Here is a 25,678-nt window from a genome sequence, read left to right on the forward strand (position 1 = left end):
ACTACTACAATTCCAAGAATACACTGGGGATTTAGGACGTCTCCCCATAACCTCATCCGCCATCACTTGTTCCTCATCTCTTGGAACCATTTTCTCCTTCTCCATTATACAACCATTTTTTACTTCATAAGCACGACCTCTGGTGTCAACTGCATGTAGCAAACTATTACTTTGAAGATAACTCTCTTCATTAAAAAAAGGTTCACTACTTGAACTATGCATCCATTCTCCTAAAAACACTTTACAAAAGTTTGTTCTTTTCACTAGTCTTTTCCTTTTGCTTTGTGATTTCAGTACATTGACCATTTTATCTAATATACGCATCCTGTTCAAAATTAAAATGAATAGTTTCCTTTTTAATTCTAAAGCCTTTGCTACAATGGCTTCAATTTCTTTTTTTCTCTTATAAAATTTAGCTTTTTTCTTATATTTCTTCACATCCTTTATCAAATTGGACATAACTCTTCTCTGAAACATTTTTCTACGAATCTCTTTAAACGCTGTTTTTCTTTTTAAGGTAATCTTTATTGTTTCTGACGGTATGTTTGCATTAACTAAATGCTCAATTTTTTCCTGTTGTTTTCTATTTAAAATATTATTTCCAGGACAGACATTTTGTACATTTTCCTTTTTTTGAAGATATTTTTAAAAAAATCTTTTGTCTGCTTACCAGAAGACTTTCTCTTTTTCCCAACATGAGCATCTCCAACTAACTTAGGTCCTCCAGTTGTCTTCAAATATATATTTTTTTTCTGGTTTTTCCTTAGTCTGGATTTTGTAGGCATCTTAAATTTTGTTCACTGCTCTTCAGCAATACCTGAAAAAAACTAAAAAAAAAATCCTTTATTTTATTTAAATATATTACTATATTTTTTATGATCTTTTCAAATCTTAAAATACTATGTACCCCTTTCCTACAAGTGAAAATCACAATAAAACCATCACAAATTAAATATCTAAAAACAATTCCTGTGTGCAATTTGAAAGCAAACTTACTACTCTTTTTTTGGCAAGTGGTAAGTACTTTTACAGTCTGACACATTTTCATTCCACTTTTCAGATTCTGAAAACAGCACATGTCCAAACAGCTTTTTGAGACCAGGAACATGTGTAACCTGGGTGAATGACTACACTCCAGCAAAGGCAACCAGCCTTAGTGATGTTGAATGTATTTGCATTACTCACTGCAACCTCAAACCCCACTCGGTTGTGAATACTATGCATGATTCTACAGGATAAGCAGCTGGGTGTGTGCTAAGAGACTGCTTCTGCAGAAAAATAGCTGCCCCTTTCCTACTCATGCAAATCTAAAATTACCAGAGTAATACGCAATAAATCTCTGACAACAATTCCTCTTTGCACACAGAGTCATGGTTTGATATTAGGCAGAAAACTAAATTTCTTTGGCAATTTGAAAGCACACTTACTACTCTTTTTTTGGCAAGTGATAAGTACTTTTACAGTCTGACACATTTTCATTCCACTTTTCAGATTCTGAAAACAGCACATGTCCAAACAGCTTTTTAGAGCAGAAATGTGTGTAACCTGGGTGAATGACTACACTCCAGCAAAGGCAACCAGCCTTAGTGATGTTGAATGTATTTGCATTACTCACTGTAACCTCAAACCCCACTCGGTTGTGAATACTATGCATGATTCTACAGGATAAGCAGCTGGGTGTGTGCTAAGAGTCTGCTTCTGCAGAACAATAGCTGCCCCTTTCCTACTCATGCAAATCTAAAATTACCAGAGTAATACGCAATAAATCTCTGTCAACAATTCCTCTTTGCACACAGAGTCATGGTTTGATATTAGGCAGAAAACTAAATTTCTTTGGCAATTTGAAAGCACACTTACTACTCTTTTTTTGGCAAGTGATAAGTACTTTTACAGTCTGACACATTTTCATTCCACTTTTCAGATTCTGAAAACAGCACATGTCCAAACAGCTTTTTGAGACCAGGAACGTGTGTAACCTGGGTGAATGTCTACACTCCAGCAAAGGCAACCAGCCTTAGTGATGTTGAATGTATTTGCATTACTCACTGCAACCTCAAACCCCACTCGGTTGTGAATACTATGCATGATTCTACAGGATAAGCAGCTGGGTGTGTGCAAAGAGTCTGCTTCTGCAGAAAAATAGCTGCCCCTTTCCTACTCATGCAAATCTTAAATTACCACAGTAATATGCAATAAATCTCTGTCAACAATTCCTCTTTGCACACGGAGTCATGGTTTGATATTAGGCAGAAAACGAAATTTCTTTGGCAATTTGAAAGCACACTTACTACTCTTTTTTTGGCAACTGATAAGTACTTTTACAGTCTGACACATTTTCAATCCACTTTTCAGATTCTGAAAACAGCACATGTCCAAACAGCTTTTTAAGACCAGGAACATGTGTAACCTGGGTGAATGACTACACTCCAGCAAAGGCAACCAGCCTTAGTGATGTTGAATGTATTTGCATTACTCACTGCAACCTCAAACCCCACTCGGTTGTGAATACTATGCATGATTCTACAGGATAAGCAGCTGGGTGTGTGCTAAGAGTCTGCTTCTGCAGAAAAATAGCTGCCCCTTTCCTACTCATGCAAATCTAAAATTACCAGAGTAATACGCAATAAATCTCTGTCAACAATTCCTCTTTGCACACAGAGTCATGGTTTGATATTAGGCAGAAAACGAAATTTCTTTGGCAATTTGAAAGCACACTTACTACTCTTTTTTTGGCAAGTGATAAGTACTTTTACAGTCTGACACATTTTCATTCCACTTTTCAGATTCTGAAAACAGCACATGTCCAAACAGCTTTTTGAGACCAGGAACGTGTGTAACCTGGGTGAATGACTACACTCCAGCAAAGGCAACCAGCCTTAGTGATGTTGAATGTATTTGCACTACTCACTGCAACCTCAAACCCCACTCGGTTGTGAATACTATGCATGATTCTGCAGGATAAGCAGCTGGGTGTGTGCTAAGAGTCTGCTTCTGCAGAAAAATAGCTGCCCCTTTCCTACTCATGCAAATCTTAAATTACCAGAGTAATACGCAATAAATCTCTGTCAACAATTCCTCTTTGCACACAGAGTCATGGTTTGATATTAGGCAGAAAACGAAATTTCTTTGGCAATTTGAAAGCACACTTACTACTCATTTTTTGGCAAGTGATAAGTACTTTTACAGTCTGACACATTTTCAATCCACTTTTCAGATTCTGAAAACAGCACATGTCCAAACAGCTTTTTGAGACCAGGAACATGTGTAACCTGGGTGAATGACTACACTCCAGCAAAGGCAACCAGCCTTAGTGATGTTGAATGTATTTGCATTACTCACTGCAATCTCAAACCCCACTCGGTTGTGAATACTATGCATGATTCTGCAGGATAAGCAGCTGGGTGTGTGCTAAGAGTCTGCTTCTGCAGAAAAATAGCTGCCCCTTTCCTACTCATGCAAATCTTAAATTACCAGAGTAATACGCAATAAATCTCTGTCAACAATTCCTCTTTGCACACAGAGTCATGGTTTGATATTAGGCAGAAAACGAAATTTCTTTGTCAATTTGAAAGCACACTTACTACTCTTTTTTTGGCAAGTGATAAGTACTTTTACAGTATGACACATTTTCAATCCACTTTTCAGATTCTGAAAACAGCACATGTCCAAACAGCTTTTTGAGACCAGGAACATGTGTAACCTGGGTGAATGACTACACTCCAGCAAAGGCAACCAGCCTTAGTGATGTTGAATGTATTTGCATTACTCACTGCAACCTCAAACCCCACTCGGTTGTGAATACTATGCATGATTCTACAGGATAAGCAGCTGGGTGTGTGCTAAGAGTCTGCTTCTGCAGAAAAATAGCTGCCCCTTTCCTACTCATGCAAATCTAAAATTACCAGAGTAATATGCAAAAAATCTCTGACAACAATTCCTCTTTGCACACAGAGTCATGATTTGATATTAGGCAGAAAACGAAATTTCTTTGTCAATTTGAAAGCACACTTACTACTCTTTTTTTGGCAAGTGATAAGTACTTTTACAGTCTGACACATTTTCAATCCACTTTTCAGATTCTGAAAACAGCACATGTCCAAACAGCATTTTGAGACCAGGAACATGTGTAACCTGGGTGAATGACTACACTCCAGCAAAGGCAACCAGCCTTAGTGATGTTGAATGTATTTGCATTACTCACTGCAACCTCAAACCCCTCTCGGTTGTGAATACTATGCATGATTCTACAGGATAAGCAGCTGGGTGTGTGCTAAGAGTCTGCTTCTGCAGAAAAATAGCTGCCCCTTTCCTACTCATGCAAATCTAAAATTACCAGAGTAATACGCAATAAATCTCTGACAACAATTCCTCTTTGCACACAGAGTCAAACAGTATTCCTCATTTATACCAGTACACCTTAATTTATGGTGAAAACATAGTCCATAATATCTTACATTTTCCTTACATTTAAATTTCTACCAAAACACAAAATGATAAACACAACTTCAACAAAAGTAATTCCAATTCTAATATTCATTTCTTAATTTACCACATACATCCCCTCTCAAACTCATAACTCACCTTTAAAATTAGTTAGTTGTGAAAGAAATGTGGCACTCAAACAGCAGATTATTAGAGCCAGGATCTCTGTTCTGTACACCTCTCTCCTCTCAGCAGAACCAGATAATGGCAATGTTTCCCTCTCTTTTTCCACACATGTACATGTTAATTTCAAATCTCAGTGCTTCCCCCTTTTTTTCAAATGTAATCACACATTTCTATTGGTTGAAAACCAACCCTTTTCCAAAAGTACCCTTCCCCCAACTTGACTTCTGCCTGCTACCATAGCAACAGCTCATGGAACACTGCTGTGTGGAGTTAGGTCAGAAGTTCACCACACAATGTTTCATTTCCAAAGAGCAAGAGTGCTTGACTTCTCTAACCTAACAGCAAATCCATAGTAATGTTCTTTGGTAACACATTTTTCTGTACCAATACAAAACATGCTTCTATAAATTTACACATACAGCCTAGTTTTTAGTGTAGAATGGTATGAAACAGCCAATGAGTTCTGTTTATTTTAAAAAAATATGTATGCCTCCATTTCCAAACTGTCTTTCATTTCTTTTTCCCATTCTACTGAAATACACCTCCTGAGTGCATCCAGATCTCCTTTGAAGATGTTCACAGTGTGGATTGTAGGGCACAGCTATGTCTTCTGGAGTGAAAAGTATGCAGAGAAAACAGGTATGGTGACAGACCTTGCTTTGCCAAATGTAGACATTAAATGGATTGGTCAGAGAGGGTTAAAGTGGCACCAATTGATGCCATTGGTGAAATCCTTCATGCAAATCCAACACCCTGACCTCATAATAGTGCACTGTGGTGGCAATGACCTAGGCACTTTGACTGGGGTAGGTCTGGAAATGCTTATGAAGGAGACCTTGGCACAACTGTTTTCACTTTTCCCTAAAACTGCCTTTGCGTATTCTAACATATGCCAAAGGCAAAAATGGAACTGGTCCAATCATTTTTGTCCACAGATTGACAAAGCAAGAAAGCACGTCAACAAATCTGTTTCTGCTTTCCTCCGAGACTATGGTATGGGTTCCATTTACCACAACAACTTGCGTTACGACATGCAAGACATTTATAGAGGAGATGGTGTACACTTCACTGATGAAGGGAACAGAGTCTTCCTCTTGAGCCTTAGACTCTGCATCGGCACTTACTTGTAGGTACCACTAAAAAATCACTTCATAAACACAACGGCTCTTTTTAGAGCCCCCTAATATCTAAACACTTAAATCTGAATTTTATTTCTTTTTTTATTTTTTTTTCTACCGTACGCGTACGGTAAGCTTACCGTACGCATACTCCGCGATTTTTTTTAAAAATTAATAAATGTTTTTTTCGTACTTTTGTGTCCTTCTTTGACCCCCTTTCAAATGTTAGGGGGTCTGTAACTCTCTTCCTTGCCCCCTTTTCACGTTATCTCCCTTTTTTTTTCTGTGTGAAACACACGAAATGGCGGCCGACACTTCCTGATTTCGTCCGATTCGAATGTTTACAGTCATGTGACAACCAATCAGATTTGAGCTCGCGCACGGCACCGTACGCGTACGGTAAGCTTACCGTAAGCGCACGGAGCGCGCTTACAGATATATATATTGATTTAAATGCTATTTTCTCAGGAACTACTGAACAGATTTACACCAGACCTACAAAAGGCACATCCTTGACCTGCGGACTACCTCTCTGCCAAATTACAAGTAATTCTGTTCAGCCGTTCGGGCTGTAGCTCGGACTAAAGGTCCTATGGAAAAATGCATGGGGAAAACGCGTTTTGGGACCCCCCTTTTTTCTCAGCCCCCACTTGACGAATCACCCCGAGACTTTCAGGGTAGGAGCGGAGCGTACCGCCCCGTTAGTTTTGAAAATTTTGCGAGGATTCGTCAACCGGCGCCAAAGTTATTCAAAATAGAATGTTGCGGATTTCATATGGAAACATGGTCCTAACTATAACTACCTACTGGCGACTGCCAGTAGGTAATATATATTCACTGAAAAAACCATGGGTTTCACACACGTTATAGTTAGGAATTAGCATTTAAAAAACCTTGCAAATTCACTGAAAAAACCATGGGTTTCACACACGTTATAGTTAGGAATTAGCATTTAAAAAACCTTGCAAATTCAGTGAAAAAATCATGGGTTTCACACACGTTATAGTTAGGAATTTGCATTTAAAAAACCTTGCACATTCAGTGAAAAAACCATAGGTTTCACACACGTTATAGTTAGCTGGACATTTCACTCGTAAAAAACCAATGAAATTCCCCCGTTATAGTTAGTTAAGCTAACTATAACTCGCGCACCCGCAATCCACTGCTGATGATGTCACATATTACATCACTCATGACATGGTCAGTGACATCACTCATGACATCACTGATGTCATCTCAAAAGACATCACTGATGACATCATCCAGTGAATGTGTATTTTTCTGAAAATTAAGTATGTTTTGTATATGTATATCTCACGGACGATGGAAGAATAAATGGGTATATAAGTGTCTAAATGGATGATTTGTTTTTGAAAAATTGATTGTATAACTGACTGATTAAGTGTATCTTAGTGAATACATGGCTTACTGAGTAATGTTTAAATATGTAAATATCTGTATCAGTCTCTCACTTTGTGTATAAGTGGCTGCATGGGTTGGTGAGTAGCTACATGGGTGTTTATATAGGTTATTAGGTGTTTTTTTCAGTATCAGTGTGAGTGTCTGCATGGTTCGGTGGGGGGTATTACGTACTGCATAGGAACATGAATGAGTGACTCACTGTTTGTATGTGTTGAAGACAGCTTGTGTGCAGGACTGTATGGGTGGATGAGTGTGTGCATGGGTGTGTTAGTGAGTGAATGACTGTCTCAATAGTGTCTCTATGAGTAACTACATATGTTTTAAACTAGTATATGTTACTATTGGTGTATATAACTGAGTATATGTGAGAGTGAGAGATTGAAAGAGTTCCTGTATGAATAAGTATGTGTTTCTATAAGTGATTGTTTAAAAGACTAAGTATGTGTAAGTTTCCGTAGAAGTAAGTGTGGTGGTGTGTGTATTAATGTATATGCAAGTAAATGTATGTTTCTTTCTTTATTTTCATGAGTGAGTATGTGTGTCAGTAACTCTGTGGATGAGTGGCATTGTGTAGCAGGATGTATAGGTGTATGAGTACATATGATGAGTGAGTACATGTATGAGTGACTGTACAGGACTGTTGGTGAATGAGTGGATGTGTATGTGGATCTTAGAATTACTCAAGAGGTTGTTGTAACTGGTATTGGTATGTCAATTTTTTTGAAAATTTTAGTCTCTATTTTTGAATGTGTGTATCAAAGGTTATATTAGGGTGAGAGGAGGTCTGCCACTCTGTCACAAGGATGATGTCATCAGTGATGTCATTTGAGATGTCATCAGTGATGTCATGAGTGATGTCACTGACCATGTCATGAGTGATGTAAGTAAGTAAGTAAGTAAAAATGCTTTATTCGGTTTGTACAAGTACAACCATATAGCAACATACATCAATACAGTTAGAAATCATATTTATGTAAGTTAAATAATGAAACGTTTAAAATTACATCACTATCCATGCCGATATTGTTAAATCAATAAGGTATATCACTTTAGGGTACAGAGTTAAATTTGGTCACTGTATACATTTTAGCAGTAGTTGTTGAGGAGGAAGTTAGTTCACTTTAGACATTTAGCAGCAATTTGTTTGTGATAAGGGTTTGTGCAAACGCCAGTGCAAAAATAAATACACATACAAACAATATAACTCAACAGTAAATCACGAATAGTCATAGAATGTAACGGCCAACGGGTGAACGGGTATAACGAAGGGAAGAATTCATATAATTATTGATTTCCTGTGCCAAATACATTTTAGAATGTAGGTGGCCACACGATAGCACACATTCGGGGAAGCCAAATCAAACAACAATTGTATTGCGGCTCTTGTATTGTACATGTTATGTTCTAAAAATAGTTGCTTCAAATAAAACTTTCTAAAACCAGTATAGAAATTACAAAAAAGTAAAAAGTGGCAGATGCTCTGTTTAGATTTCCCATCGCATGGGCACAGACATAACCCGGGTTTTTTTTACGGTAGGGAAAGCCACCAAATGGTGGACTATTCCCAGCCTCAGGCGTGCTAGAACAAAGCGATGAGAATTAATGCTAACGAATGTAAGATAGGATGGGAGTCTTGTGCTAAGGTTGTACTCCAAGTATAATTTGAACGTACTTTGCATTGCATACTCCTTCATTCTGGTCCCTTTTGCATGATCCAAATAGGGGGTTTTGAGGTCACGCTTTGTTAAAACCGATTCTGTTAAAATATCTTTAAAAATATCCTGACCAAAGAGAGTCTTATACCAGGAGTGAATGTGTTTTAGCCAGGGGATTTTCGAATGTCGATCAAGTTTGATACAGTCCAAAATTACTTCCTGGGTAAACCTGGTTTCTTCTTTGGCCCATATGGACCGCCATAGGGACAGGGGACGCAATGCAATCAGGTCTGTGACATAATTTATGCCTAGCTCTCTGTGGGTAATCTCGTTTGAGGCAGAAACGGGGAGGCATAATATTCATTTCAGGTACTTATTTTCCTCTTGCTGGATGGACAGGGCAATCTGAGGATTATATCCCCATATCCCTGCTCCATACAGGGCAGAGGACATGCACCTTGAGTTATAGATGGAAATCATCTCTCGGATTCTACGACCCCCCAGTTTAGAGGCGAATCTGAAGATGCAATTTGTATTTCTGGTCATCTTCAGACCAACACAGGATTGCTCGTTTACCCATCTCCCATCTCCTGAAAAGGTAATACCTAAGTAGCAAAAATGTTGGACAGCCTCAAGTTTATCCCCATCTAAAAAGAATGACTTGTTTTTCTTTATTTTCTTGCCACAAGTCATGGTCATAGTCTTACCCTTGTTAATTTTAAGCTTTCTGCCCTGAATAAAAATTTGAAACTTCTCAATTAACTTTTGCAGCCCATTCGCGGTCCTGGAAATCAGGACCGCGTCGTCCGCGTATAAAAGGACGGGTATTTGCTTTCCATTGATGATGGGGGCATCAGCATAAGATTCTTGTAAAAATTGATCAACCTGATTTATAAAAAGGGAGAATAAAAGGGGGGCAAGCACGCACCCTTGTCGGATCCCTCTACCAATTTTAAAGAGGGGGGTGCATTCACCGTCTGTTCCGAATCTAACCTTACTTGAAAGACTACTATACATTCTAGCCAAGAGGTGGATGATTTCAGGTGGTGCACCCATGGCAAGTAGTACTGGCCAGAGCAGTGCGTGTTCCACTAGATCAAATGCGGAACTTAGATCGGCAAAGCACATAAACAAATTCCCCTCCTTGGCCTTAATGTACTTGCCGATAATAAGTTCAAGGTTCACGCACTGCTCCATGGTTCCTAGACCCCTTCGGAACCCAAACTGAATAGGCGAAAGAACATTATTGTCTTCGGCCCAGGACTCTAATCTCACCAGAAGTATACGACTCAAAATCTTTAACGACGAGTCTAAAAGTGAAATTGGGCGATAGTTTCGTGCTTCGGCCCTAGAACCCTTTTTAAAGAGTGGCACTAAAATGGATTGACCCCATGAGGTTGGTAACTTATCCTCGATTGCAGCATTAAAATAACGGGTTAAAATGGGGGCCCATAGAACAATCTCAGATTTGAAAAAGTCCACGGGGACCCCGTCCGGACCCGGGGCTTTCCCCCCCTTACTCTTTTCAATTGCCTCAATCAACTCACTTAATGTCACCGAAAACAGTAATTTCTCCCATTTAAAACAGGTTGGTGTATCAGTTAAAACATTAGAATTAAAAACAGAAGTAAAATCAGAGATAAAATCAGAATTAAAAATCCCAGTGAAGTGTGCTATCCAGGCCTGACAACTAACATGCGAGGTTAGTTCAGGGATGTTGTCGTTCTTCAAGAACGGACTATTTACAATGTCCCAAAAAAGTTTATGATCTTTGGTATCTGCAGCCAGATCTAATTTTTCCCATGCCTCGTCCTGCAATTCCTTCTTCCTGGTAGAGAGTGCAATTTTGTAATTATGGCGCTCTTCCCTGATCTTACAAACGTCTCTTGGTGTGGCATCACGTGAAATTTTTAACCTTTTTAATGACTGAGCACAATGGTCATCAAACCACACCGCCTTGACTTTCCTTGATTTCCGAGGTTTATATGTCAGGGATTTTTCAATGGTTTTTGTAATAGTTAGGAATTTGGATAACAGGATTCGTGGGCATGGTTCCGGCGATAAGCAATACTCGACCTCTCCACAACAATTTATGATCACGTTGGCAACAAGTTTAGTGGGGTCAACTTTTGTCCATTTCACCCTCATCCCATTCGGTCTTTCTGCAGCAATATCCTGAATTGGTTGACCAAAGGTATTCCTTTTGATTCCCCAACCCAATAGTTCAACAGTTACACTGTTGTGATCACTGACCGTTTGTTCAATCACCCAAACATTGATATAAGCTACGGAGCAAGATATCATAATATGATCAATAAATGATTGGCTGTTCCTCCCATGGAATGTCGGACATCTAGCATTGTTTATGTTCTCATTGCATTCTAGGAGGTCCAGGTCATATTTAGCCAATAGGTTATTCAGAGCGCTACCATAGTTGTTATGCGGGAAATGATTATATACACATGTTGTTTCCCTTCCCGAGTACTCCTCCCTATGGCCACATGCCCCCTTGAGTGCATAGGTACATGATTTAATGTTAAAATCTCCTACCCATATGATGGCAGCAGGTTTGGGTGTACTCAATAAAATCGCATCAATGGCCCGCTCTATGTCAGAAATAAAATTTCCCTGTTTGTGCCCCGCAATGTTATTATAAAAGTTCACTATTATTAAGTCTCTGTATCCGCTATGGGCCATACGCAGAACAGAAGCATGTTCACCTAGAACTACATGATCACTAACACAAAACTCAGTCAGTGCGGTGGATATCAGGGTCACAAGTCCACCCTTGGCTCGACCAGCTTGGGATGCCACAGCCTGCACGTTAAAGGAGGTATAGCCCTCAACGTGTACTTCAGCCCTATCCCAAGTTTCTTGCAGGCAGATAATATCGTAACCCTGTTTAATAAAGTCAGCCCATATGGGGGTGTTTACCTTAGAGGCTAGCCCAGCTATATTCCACGTAATAGCCCTCAGGTTCTCTTCTAAGGCTACTTGGGATGGGTTGGTAACTATTATGACTGATGATATTATTGGGTTTCCCAGGCGATTTTCAGCGGTACATATGGTGGCATCTATCACAGTTGGATCATTAGAACTTCTTACAGTGGTGTCTATTGAAGATTCCTCAACTGTATTAACAGCCATCAGCCTAGGATCCTCAGTTACAGATGGTTCTTCGACAAGGGTATCCCCGAGTCAGTCATTTTCATCTAAAGAATTGAATATCTGAAATCTATTCGGTGTTGGGACTGCATATTGACCATAAATATTAGTTCCCGGCCCAGGGACGTTATGGTTATTAAGGTAGTTAGGGTTTGGCATTCTGAATAAATTCAGTGGTTGCTGTGGAGCATACTGGTTATTTGGGTCATAAAAGGTCAAAGGGTACCCAACTGATTGCGCTGATGCCTGCTGTACTAGTGGATAAGGCGTGTTAATTGCTCTGGGGTGTTTAAAATTCTGCACGGGAATCTTAAATCCCACCAGGTTTCTGTAAAAGTAGTCCAATGGGAACAAGGTGGTATTGTAATCATTGTCTGAGGGGATGGGCGCGTTCAAGATGGAATCTCTTGCCCATTCGGTGGTTTTGTAATTAATGATTACGCAGTCTCCACTAATTTCCTTTTTACTAGGGCCCACCCACCCTACCCTTTGGGTTGAGAGGATCTGGCTTGCCCCACTTAAGGGGAATCCACAATTATGGGTAAGCCAGTACAAAATTTTGTTTTTAAGTGTTTCGCTGTTTTCGTATTGGGAGGGTTTAAGTTTTGGGACATTGGCAAGAATTGCCACGTATGGTCTACTTTCTGGCGGGAGATTAATCACTGCAGGGGTGATATTATTATAGTGGCTGCGTGCTGGTGGATTCCCGCTTACTGAAGTATGGCCCGTTGGCACTCCTCCTCTTACCCCAGAAAAAGAGGAAGAGGAAGAGGAAGGCCCACTTGTGGTGTTACCTAAGGTATAGGTATGTAAATTAGTGGGCTTGCCGGGAGCTGCCGTGGGGGTCACATTTCTAGCGGAAGGAAACTGTGATTTAGTTGTGTTTGTGGCAGTCATAGTAACCTTATTCACAGTAGGTACATGCAAAGGGGTTGGAGTAACTTGTGGACCCAGATGTTCAAGGATATCTAATTTAGCTAAACCCAATTTCTCCAGATTTTCCACTTTTTTACATATCTGCTCAAGTTTGTCATTTAGGGGGGCAATAAGGAGCTTCATAGCATCCATAATGTGACCCATTATAGACTCCCCATTGCCTCTGAGACCCAGATTTGAGCTTGACTGTGGTGGTTCTCTTCCATTGATCTGTTCAAATAATGGCAGAGTTACCTTCTTTCTTCTACCCCTTTGTTTAGCACACCCCCTACTTGGGGCCAGTAATTTTCTATTATGTGTGCGTCTAGGTCTGCGGTGAACAGAGCCGTGATCGGTCGTACTATCGACACAGCTATTATTAAGTGAATCAATTGTGGGGATAGGATCATCATTATCGCAGGAAATCAGGATTGTGCTGGTCTCGGGCGCCTTACTAGGCTCCGGTTCCTCTGATGGTGTCGCAATAATCTGCAAATTAGGACTTAGGGACAACCGGCTATCCCTATCTTGAAACACTGCAGGAAGTGAGGGAGGATCTTCCACATGGGTTGGCACGGCCCCAGGGAGACCTGTGTAAGATTGCATTAATATAGAATCATTTGATAGTGATGTCACATTTATATTATGTTCATTACAATCAGCAGGTTGTAATATCTGCTGAATTAGACAGGTGCTAGGTGGTAACGACAATCGTCTCTCGGTATTTTCGATGGCGTTCGCTACCACCATAATTGTTTGTTGGAGCATGCGATCAATTGCAGTAAGCGTTGGTAGCGGTGTTTTAGTTTGGGCAGTATTCCTTGTAACTGAGCGTGTATGGATAGGCGTTTTTTTAACCGTGTTCTTAGCGGTAGGCTTGGACTCCATGGGGGCCATTTATAGTATACTTATCGATGGGTGGCTGATCGGCCGGGGGTAGTGCCCAGCCCAGACTCCTCAGGCCTCTGAGGGCCACAGAGGGCCTGCCCTTTGCCCGGGCTTAGCCCCGCGCGCGGTCCCGCGACGCGGGAAGGCCAGCCCCTTTAACGGCGCCTCCGGGCGCCAAGCCTCGACGCGACTTCCGGTACAGTCGCGGAGGCTTCTGGGGACTGTAGTCTCTACTCCCCCGCTCTGCGGCAGTCCCGGTGTTGGAGGGCTGCGGCGGGGGGAGGAGACAAAAGGTGCGATGATGGACGCTCGAATCCCTGGGCAAACGAGACTGAAGGCAGGTCAGGATCCCCAGACGGCTGACAAGCGTGCAGGTGGGCACACGCACGGGACACTGCAAGCTTTAACTGTAATATGTGACGTCATCAGCAGTGGATTGCGGGTGCGCGAGTTATAGTTAGCTTAACTAACTATAACGGGGGAATTTCATTGGTTTTTTACGAGTGAAATGTCCAGCTAACTATAACGTGTGTGAAACCTATGGTTTTTTCACTGAATTTGCAAGGTTTTTTAAATGCAAATTCCTAACTATAACGTGTGTGAAACCCATGGTTTTTTCACTGAATTTGCAAGGTTTTTTAAATGCTAATTCCTAACTATAACGTGTGTGAAACCCATGGTTTTTTCAGTGAATTTGCAAGGTTTTTTAAATGCTAATTCCTAACTATAACGTGTGTGAAACCCATGGTTTTTTCAGTGAATTTGTATGGTTTTTTAAATGCTAATTCTTACCTGTAACGTGTGTGAAACCCATGGTTTTTTCAGTGAATTTGTATGGTTTTTTAAATGCTAATTCTTATATTTAACGTGTGTGATTTTTTTCTTTTTTTTTGCAAGGTTGTTTACATCTTTTTATTTTTACTTTATATTCTCTTTAAACACTATGCTTAAATTTTAAAAATTCTGCAATATATAATTATTTCACATTTTTTTTTTACCAAACAGGTAAGATATATTAGTATAACATAGTGATTCTTTTTTTCCTTTTTTTTTTTTTTATTTTTTTTTACGTGCGCGTACGGTAAGCTTACAGTAAGTGCACGTTTTGTTTTTTGTACGTAATATTTCTACTCTTTTTGCGTATAGTTACGCAATTTACGTAGACGTGCGTACTGCGTACACGGCGCATAAGCGCACACGTTACACGGGCACGTTACGCGGAAGTGTTGGGGCGTGCCTGTTATGCGCATGCGCGCGTGCGCGTGTCTTTTATACGCGCATGCGTACTTTTACCGTAAGCGCTCCGTAAGCGCTCCGTAAGCGCTCCGTAACGTACGCGCACGGTGGGTTATGTGATCAAGAAACAACACTTTTGATTGGTTCAAAGTACTTTCAGTTCTAGAACTCTCCTACACCACACCCATTTCCCTCATTTCTGCTTGTGATCCCTTAGGAGAAGGAGCTGAGTTGTCTTTGGGATACGATGGCAGACCAGCACTCCTCTTCTGAGAGTGAGGCTAGCAGCACCACCATCAGGCAGAGAAGGAGGAAACAGAAGAGCTCTTTTATATGGGAGTATTTTACGTTTCCTGAGGGCCAGAAAAAAGTAAATGCTGCTTTAGTGACTTGCAAGCTTTGCCAGCATGTACTTTCTAGAGGTAATCCTAACAAGAAGTATTCCTTTGGGAATCACACTATGTTAAGACACCTTGATGATGTACACCCTAGGACAAATGCTCGACATACTAGAGGAAACCCTTCAGTAAGTCGACCAAGCACATCCACAGCAGCTCAGCCGAGTCCATCTTCGGCAGCTCAGCTGAGCCCTTCATCTGTGGGGGGAGATTCACCTTTTTCTGGTCCTCTTGAAACTAACCATCGATTTGCGAGGGTTACAATGCGGTGCTCAAATTGCCATGGTCTAATTGTTCGTGGGGAGACCAGTGTTCCCCTAATTAACAACAGAATAGACCAGCACATTTGTCCTACCAGCTAATATTCCCATTCTTTTTTTCCTCTGTCCCTGCATGAACACAACGGCTCTTTTAAGAGCCAACCTTACCTTTCAACTTTTTTAAATTTTTTCTTAAAAACTATTTTTTTTTTTACCGTACGCGTACGGTAAGCGTATTTTTTTTATTTTTTTTTTAAAACACTAAAAAACAATTACCACATTACAAGGTCCTTGAGGGATTAATAACGAAATACTGAAAATCTGTTTGAGGAGAAGTGGAAAAAAGGGACCATCAAATTACTGACTTACCTGACCCACCCAAAAATTTAATTATCAATTTAAATTTTATTTAAATTGCTTGAAAAATGGTTTTATTTTTCGAAAATTTTCTTTCTCAATCTGAAAAAAAAAGAAAAAAGTATTAATGTTTAATAAAACATTTTATAATACAGTACATGTATTTATATATTTTCCAAAAACATTTTTTTGCCATTTTTTTGCTGTTTTCAGAATATATTGCATTTCACTATAAATCGTGAAAGCAATTGCATTCATCACTTAACAGCGGGCAAAAAAAAAATAACAATCTCAAAGATTGTTTTAAAAAAGCCCAGAATCTCTTCTCACTTAAACATAACATTATAGAAATGCAAAATATTCAAAACAAATATCATCTAATAACAATAACTATTTCTAAAAAATGCCATCTGACAATTTTGTTACAGAAGCATAATCACAAAAATATTATATCTCAAATAACTCCACAATACATCTGGTTACCTTTCCTTTAGGCCAAATGGTAATTTTAAAATTCTTTTTTGAATAAATTTCCAATGGTAATCCAATTAAAATCCAAAATTTAAATTGTACAGATGTTACCGATTCTCTCTAAAATTTTGGTTTCCGAAAGATTAATTAGGAATTAAATAAGTCCACAATACAATTGGTTACCTTTCCTTTAGGCCAAATGGTAATTTTAAAAATCTTTTTATTAGAAAATTCCAATGGTAATCCAATAAAATGGTAAAATTGTTTTGTACAGATGTTGCCAATTCTCACTGAAATGTAGGTTTCAGGAAGATTAGATAGGAATTTGCTAAATCAAAAGGCAAACGTTGCTTAAAAACCAATTGACAATCATTACACATTGTCCAGCCTTTTTTACATTCTAGATAAACAGTGTAATGACCAGAAGTTACAGTAGGTCCATCATGGAAAATTATTGCAACTGTTACAAAAGTTTTTCCTGAAATTGATAATTGCTGTCCTGTAAACTTCTTTATTAAAGTATCCAATTTTGAACCATCAGCTTTACATCGTTGCATCATTAAAATTACATACTGTCCGTATTCCTTTATAATTAACGTTGAAAACATGTCAGATTTACACTCACCGCATTCCATGCTATGATTAGCATCTTTAACTAATTTAGCAAAAGTGACTGTTTTACTCTCTGGCAATGTTAAATAAATAAACCTTTCAGAATCAACATTAGAGCCACATGTATTGAAACAGTTTTCACAACTATGTTCCCATTTATAAGAGAGACCAAACATATTTTCAATTTGTACCCCTTCTTCTTCCAGTACCTGAAGAAAATACATCAAGAATTCCTGTGCATCTTGCTGTACATTTTGAGAAAACTGTGTACATCCTGAACATACATCTAAAAGTTTTCTAATTTCAGTAGCACTTTCTATTTTAGTTTTATCATTACTCAGCTTTTCAAAAAGAAGACTCAACTCAGAACAGAATCTTTTTCTCTGATTTACTATTATCTGCTCTTGCAAACTGTCAAGATAAAATACAACATTCAGCACTACATTAGCGTAGCAGTTGACACCAGAGCTATTTTCAAAATGACAACCAACAACCTCTTCAACATTTTCCTTTTTCTTTTTGCTTGCAATTACATCACTCTTCTTTTTTTTTCTCCTCTCTACATCCTCATTACAGATATTCTCAATGCTCCTTTTTCGAGAAACAACACATTTTTCCAACACAGGATACTGACCTAAATGAGGAGCATAGGTTCTTCTTAATCTATTATACTCCTTTACACAATTTGCATCAGCACTAACTTTTGAGTCATCAAAGTCTATCATAAATAAACCAGATAATGTTTTCACTCGTGACAAAGCAACATAAGCCATACCTTCTTTGAACACAGTTGAACCAATGTTCACAAAAGCACAATCTACAGTCAATCCTTGAGACTTGTGAATAGTTACAGCATATGCTAGAGAAAACGGAAACTGCTTTCTTTGTACATATAAGTCTTTCACAAGCATGAAACGAACTGTACAACGACAAATGTCTTTAACTTCTTTTATCTGATCAAATTTTATTTTTAAACATTCAATTCCATCTTTTTTCTGGAAATTAATAAAACCCACAACTCTTCCCATAGCTCCATTCACTAAACCTTTTTCAACATCCAAATTTCTCCTTAAAATTACTCTACAGTTCATGCAAACATATAGATTTGTTTCTAATCCAGCAGTTTTGGAAATGTTCTTCTCTAGTGAATCCAATTTATTTTTCAGTTTGCCTGTTAATGTAAGAGTAATTCTTTCATGCTGAATTTTGTCCACTGCTTCCAATTTCCTAATCTCTTCCTTTTCCAATTTCAAAAGTTCCTCATTGAATATTGAGCATTCACGTAGAGTTGGCATTAAGCAGATTACACTTTTCTTTTCTGCAATGTTCTTGTATATTTTCTCTGCAACTATTTCTTCCTTTGGGAACAAATTATGTAGCAACCGACTCTGTAATGCTTTCGTGCCAGCTTCAGTGAGTAGTCCAATTCTGATATCTTTCAGAATACTTCCATATTCTTCATCATTTGCTTGCCTCATATTAGTAGTAAGTTCCCTGTACTCAAAGAAGGACCAAATATTTGCATTACCAATGCTTCCCAATGACTTCTTTGTGTCTTCATGTGTCACAGTATTAAACACTGGTTGTCCTTTAACTGGAGTAAGCTGTAGAAGATCCCCAAAAACTATGACATGTTTTCCACCAAATAACACGTCATAGTCTCTCCTTAGAATTTGCTGCATTCTTAAATGTACAAAGGCAAGCATTAAGTTTGATACCATGCTCACCTCATCAATAATGAGAACTTGCATCTTCTTCAATACTCTTGAAACTTCCAAGCATGCTTCTCCAGTTAGCTTGTGGTATTCTATTTTGTTCTCATGCTCCACTGGTAACATTAGCAAACGATGTAAGGTGATTCCTTTTATGTTATATGCTGCTAACCCAGTTGGAGCAGTAACAACACAAGACAAAGTTGAATCCGTTTTTTGCTGTAGGTAGCTTCTGATGACTTTTATTAAGAAACTTTTTCCAGTTCCAGCTTGTCCGCTTGCATACATCCTGATTGGTTGAAATGATGTGCATGAGCACTCTTTTTTTTCATGTAGTAATCCGTGATCAATTTTGTTTCTGATCTTTTCATAAATTTGTTGCTGCTCTTCATTCAGTTGTTCTTCCAAATTTGGTAAGTCTATTAATTCTTCTTGAGCTTGATTCATAGCCGTTTCCACTTCAGTCACAGCTATTGCAGCTTCATTTTCTACGATTGGTTGTCCTAGGGGATCTTGACTGAGCGTTCCAGAACTTTGGCTGTCTTGAGAACTGTCTCTAGCTACTTCAGCTGCAATTGTAGTTTCCTGTTCAATTTCTTCATTTAACATTTGGACATAATTTGTGAAAGTACTGCATTCAATCGTATCTTTACATGCATTAAATGAGTCCTCATAGCTCTGGAATTCTCCAAGTAGTTCATCCTCTGAACGCCATGGTTTGAACAGCTGTAAAAGTGCCAAGTAGTAAAATTCCTTTTTGTCAGTAGTGTCGCAAGTCAGCTTCCGATGATTTATCAAACTTCCTTTTGTTTGCTTCACCAAACATCCTTCCTCACCACTGACTTTATATTTTCCATTGTTGATGTCTTCTGTGGCATTCCGTTTAAAAATTAAGTTCTGCAGCACTTCATAGAGACACATATTTTCAAGGTGATGACTTCTTTTTGGGTAATATGTGTCCAACATGTTTGTTTTTAAAATATCTGTACTTTCAGGTTCGAACTGTGCTAAATATTCAATTTCTCCCACAGATTTCAGTACCCGATTTCTCATTGCTGCAAGGCCTAAACTTGCCCAAATTATTCTTCTTGATTTCGAGTAGAGACTTGCAGAAGATAACCTATCTGAACATTCGTAGGATCCAATTTCTCGATGCGATAACATCTTTAAACTGAAACTGTATAGCTTCTTACTGACAGTCTTCTCGTGAGAAATCTCTTCCCACATTTCCTTCAATTCAGTTTTTTCTGATTTAGTAATGTAAGACGTTACATATCGAGCAACAGCAATGGAATTGTCAGCTACATACTGTATATCCATGTTAGCATTCCACATGGATAAAATGACTGGGTTGTAGTCATTTATATTTTTTGATATTTCTTTTCTTTTTAGGTTGTAGGTTTTCTTAGGTGATTTTCTTGTAATAGTATGTCTCACAGCTGACATAAAACTGTTTACTCTTCCTTTTGAAAGAACAGGTCTAGGAAATCCAAATCGACATTTAGTGTAGAATTTATCTTTGCTCTTGTATTTCCGTCGACAGTATTTTCCACACCGATGACTTTGGAAACGTAAAACTTGCTCCTTTAACTTTTTCTCTTCTGTGCTTTTTGGTATAGCACATGTTGCATATTCTTCAATGAAAGATAAAACTGCATCATCAGCATCTGTTCCAAACTTTGGGGCATCCTTGATCCACAACAGCATATGAATATGAGGAGCACCTCTTGCTTGGTACTCTTTTCTCCAAAAGAAATCCACAACTTCTCCAAGAGGTGGATTTTTTTTATTGCAGATGAAGCACATCATGGCCTCAAATCTATGATTGAAATATCTGCAAACATTAACCGGATCCAATGAGCACAGTTCTCCTGCTGTCTTGTATTCGATGTTTTTAATGTTTGAATTTGCCTCTCGTAGAAAATCCAGTAAATCATCCCAAGCGTACTCGGCACAGTTTAGGGTAAGGAACCATGTTGGAGTTCCTAAATTCCGTAACATGCATTTTAATTCACCATGGCGTCGGTACCAATATTCATTTGTCCCACGCTGACAAGCCATCAGATTGATCAGTTGTGTTTCCAAATGATCATCTCGGTGCTGCACTTTCTCCATAAAATCCTTAGCAGACACATTTTGTAAATGTACTCCACTTTTTAAAATGTGATTTACTGCATAAGATAATGCAGACAAGTCGCTTTCAAATAAAAGATGGAACAAATAAGGAATACTTTGTCGAAATCTTGGATCTTCTGCATATAGTCTTGTAGTCCGATACTCAGAAGCTGGAATCTGTTCTTGACGTTCATCGTATCGTCCTCCTTTTCCTGTAGGAAACAGCTGGGGAAAACATCGAGCTTCCAAGCTCTCCTCCCATACACTCACGGGAGTTCCTTTTCTATTCTTCATCTGAAACAGATCAATAGTGTCTCCCATAACTTCTTTTGAATGAAGAGGATGTATGCTAAAATGTTCATAAATTTCTTCTTCCTTTGACTTGTCCACTTTTTGAATTTGCCCAGTTGGTGTTTCTGTGTCTTCTTGTAAATCTTCTTCTTCTTCTTCTATATAAATTGATTCATACCATTTATTATTCCTTTTCAAATACAAATTTGCTCTTTGTACTTTCCGTACATCTACCAGCTCCTGCCAAATCTTCTTATTCTTTGTAGGTACACCATTAACCAGAATAACTAATGGTTCAGTTTCCAAAGTATCTGCATCAATAGTTTCCATATTTTTTTTCAAATCCAAGGGCAAATACACCACTCTACCTTTTAAACCTCTCAGTAAATCTGAAGGAGGTAATTTACCAGTTTTGGGCTCCATACGTACTATGGTCTGGAACGGATGAACACATTGAATGAGTATAGACTCATATGTATTTAATTCAGAGAGTTCGGCAGGAATAGCATCCAATTCTAAATTATTATGTACAGCTCTGGTCGGCATTCTATTTTCTTCTAACTTATTATAACAGTATTTACAAATACGCTGATCTTCACCCAAGTCGAAACAATTTTCAAGAAATATATATGTTGCAAAATCCTTCCACTTATAATTATCTTCATTTTCACTTTTTCTGTAGAGATCAACATTCCTGGTTTGTTTTTTATAGTGAGTTTTGCGGCAACAAATACAAGTAATATTTGGTCTTTCATTAGAGATTATTGCAAATTTTGTCATTTGATCATCAAATTTCTTACTTACAGAGGGTTCTACATTCTCTTCCGCATCTTCCTCAATAACTGTGTCATTACCTGCACTCTCTTGTTCTGGACAAAAGTAACTAAACTGAATTTCATCAGTAACCTTCTCTACATCTGATACCGATCCACGGAACAGAGCCCTATTCAATTCATCTAACTTTATTGCTGGACTTTTAGCAAAATACAATCGTCTCACAAACTTTCTCATTTCAGTATGATGAACAGCCAGCATCCTAAAATGATGAAAAACACTTTTACACACTTTTCTAGATAGACAAGCCAGAGAATGTCCCTGCAAACCAGTATTCTCTCTCACTCTGCATGGATCTAGACTTTGAAGCACCTTAATCTTCTGTTTAACACTTTTTTTACTATATTCTCTTAGAAACTCACGAAATTTATCAATAGATTCCTGACGCACAGTGCAAATACTACTACAATTCCAAGTATACACTGGGGCTTTAGGACGTCTCCCCATAACCTCATCCGCCATCACTTATTCCTCATCTCTTGGAACCATTTTCTCCTTCTCCATTATACAACCATTTTTCACTTCATAAGCACGACCTCTGGTGTCAACTGCATGCAGCAAACTATTACTTTGAAGATAACTCTCTTCATTAAAAAAAGGTTCACATCTTGAACTATGCATCCATTCTCCTAAAAACACTTTACAAAAGTTTGTTCTTTTCACTAGTCTTTTCCTTTTGCTTTGTGATTTCAGTACATTGACCATTTTATCTAATGTACACATCCTGTTCAAAATTAAAATGAATAGTTTCCTTTTTAATTCTAAAGCCTTTGCTACAATGGCTTCAATTTCTTTTTTTCTCTTATAAAAATTTGCTTTTTTCTTATATTTCTTCACATCCTTTATCAAATTGGACAGAATTCTTCTCTGAAACATTTTTCTACGAATCTCTTTAAACGCTGTTTTTCTTTTTAAGGTAATCTTTATTGTTTCTGACGGTATATTTGCATTAACTAAATGCTCAATTTTTTCCATTTGTTTTTTATTTAAAACATTATTTCCAGGACAGACATTTTGTACATTTTTCCTTTATTTGAAGATATTTTTAAAAAATCTTTTGTCTGCTTACCAGAAGACTTTATCTTTTTCCCAACATGAGCATCTCCAACTACCTTAGGTCCTCCAGTTGTCTTCAAATATATATTTTTTTCTGGTTTTTCCTTAGTCTGGATTTTGTAGGCATCTTAAATTTTGTTCACTGCTCTTCAGCAATACCTGAAAAAAACTAAAAAAAATTCCTTTATTTTATTTAAATATATTACTATATTTTTTATGATCTTTTCAAATCTTAAAATACTATGTACCACTTTCCTACAAGTGAAAATCACAATAAAACCATCACAAATTAAATATCTAAAAACAATTCCTGTGTGCACACAGAGTCATGGTGTGATTTTATGCAGAAAACGAAATTTCTTTGGCAATTTGAAAGCACACTTACTACTCTTTTTTTGGCAAGTGATAAGTACTTTTACAGTCTGACACATTTTCATTCCACTTTTCAGATTCTGAAAACAGCACATGTCCAAACAGCTTTTTGAGACCAGGAACATGTGTAACTTGGGTGAATGACTACACTCCAGCAAAGGCAACCAGCCTTAGTGATGTTGAATGTATTTGCATTACTCACTGCAACCTCAAACCCCACTCGGTTGTGAATACTATGCATGATTCTACAGGATAAGCAGCTGGGTGTGTGCTAAGAGTCTGCTTCTGCAGAAAAATAGCTGCCCCTTTCCTACTCATGCAAATCTAAAATTACCAGAGTAATACGCAATAAATCTCTGACAACAATTCCTCTTTGCACACAGAGTCATGGTTTGATATTAGGCAGAAAACAAAATTTCTTTGGCAATTTGAAAGCACACTTACTACTCTTTTTTTGGCAAGTGATTAGTACTTTTACAGTCTGACACATTTTCAATCCACTTTTCAGATTCTGAAAAAAGCACATGTCCAAACAGCTTTTTGAGAGCAGGAACGTGTGTAACCTGGGTGAATGACTACACGCCAGCAAAGGCAACCAGCCTTAGTGATGTTGAATGTATTTGCATTACTCACTGTAACCTCAAACCCCACTCGGTTGTGAATACTATGCATGATTCTACAGGATAAGCAGCTGGGTGTGTGCTAAGAGTCTGCTTCTGCAGAAAAATAGCTGCCCCTTTCCTACTCATGCAAATCTAAAATTACCAGAGTAATACACAATAAATCTCTGTCAACAATTCCTCTTTGCACACAGAGTCATGGTTTGATATTAGGCAGAAAACGAAATTTCTTTGGCAATTTGAAAGCACACTTACTACTCTTTTTTTGGCAAGTGATAAGTACTTTTACAGTCTGACACATTTTCATTCCACTTTTCAGATTCTGAAAACAGCACATGTCCAAACAGCTTTTTGAGACCAGGAACATGTGTAACCTGGGTGAATGACTACACTCCAGCAAAGGCAACCAGCCTTAGTGATGTTGAATGTATTTGCATTACTCACTGCAACCTCAAACCCCACTCGGTTGTGAATACTATGCATGATTCTACAGGATAAGCAGCTGGGTGTGTGCTAAGAGTCTGCTTCTGCAGAAAAATAGCTGCCCCTTTCCTACTCATGCAAATCTAAAATTACCAGAGTAATACACAATAAATCTCTGTCAACAATTCCTCTTTGCACACAGAGTCATGGTTTGATATTAGGCAGAAAACGAAATTTCTTTGGTAATTTGAAAGCACACTTACTACTCTTTTTTTGGCAAGTGATAAGTACTTTTACAGTCTGACACATTTTCAATCCACTTTTCAGATTCTGAAAAAAGCACATGTCCAAACAGCTTTTTGAGAGCAGGAACGTGTGTAACCTGGGTGAATGACTACACTCCAGCAAAGGCAACCAGCCTTAGTGATGTTGAATGTATTTGCATTACTCACTGTAACCTCAAACCCCACTCGGTTGTGAATACTATGCATGATTCTACAGGATAAGCAGCTGGGTGTGTGCTAAGAGTCTGCTTCTGCAGAAAAATAGCTGCCCCTTTCCTACTCATGCAAATCTAAAATTACCAGAGTAATACACAATAAATCTCTGTCAACAATTCCTCTTTGCACACAGAGTCATGGTTTGATATTAGGCAGAAAACGAAATTTCTTTGGCAATTTGAAAGCACACTTACTACTCTTTTTTTGGCAAGTGATAAGTACTTTTACAGTCTGACACATTTTCATTCCACTTTTCAGATTCTGAAAACAGCACATGTCCAAACAGCTTTTTGAGAGCAGGAACGTGTGTAACCTGGGTGAATGACTACACTCCAGCAAAGGCAAGCAGCCTTAGTGATGTTGAATGTATTTGCATTACTCACTGCAACCTCAAACCCCACTCGGTTGTGAATACTATGCATGATTCTACAGGATAAGCAGCTGGGTGTGTGCAAAGAGTCTGCTTCTGCAGAAAAATAGCTGCCCCTTTCCTACTCATGCAAATCTTAAATTACCACAGTAATACGCAATAAATCTCTGTCAACAATTCCTCTTTGCACACAGAGTCATGGTTTGATATGAGGCAGAAAACGAAATTTCTTTGGCAATTTGAAAACACACTCACTACTCTTTTTTTGGCAAGTGATAAG

Source organism: Triturus cristatus, chromosome 3_1, assembly GCF_964204655.1.
Source record: "Triturus cristatus chromosome 3_1, aTriCri1.1, whole genome shotgun sequence".
Taxonomy (NCBI): Eukaryota; Metazoa; Chordata; class Amphibia; order Caudata; family Salamandridae; genus Triturus; species Triturus cristatus.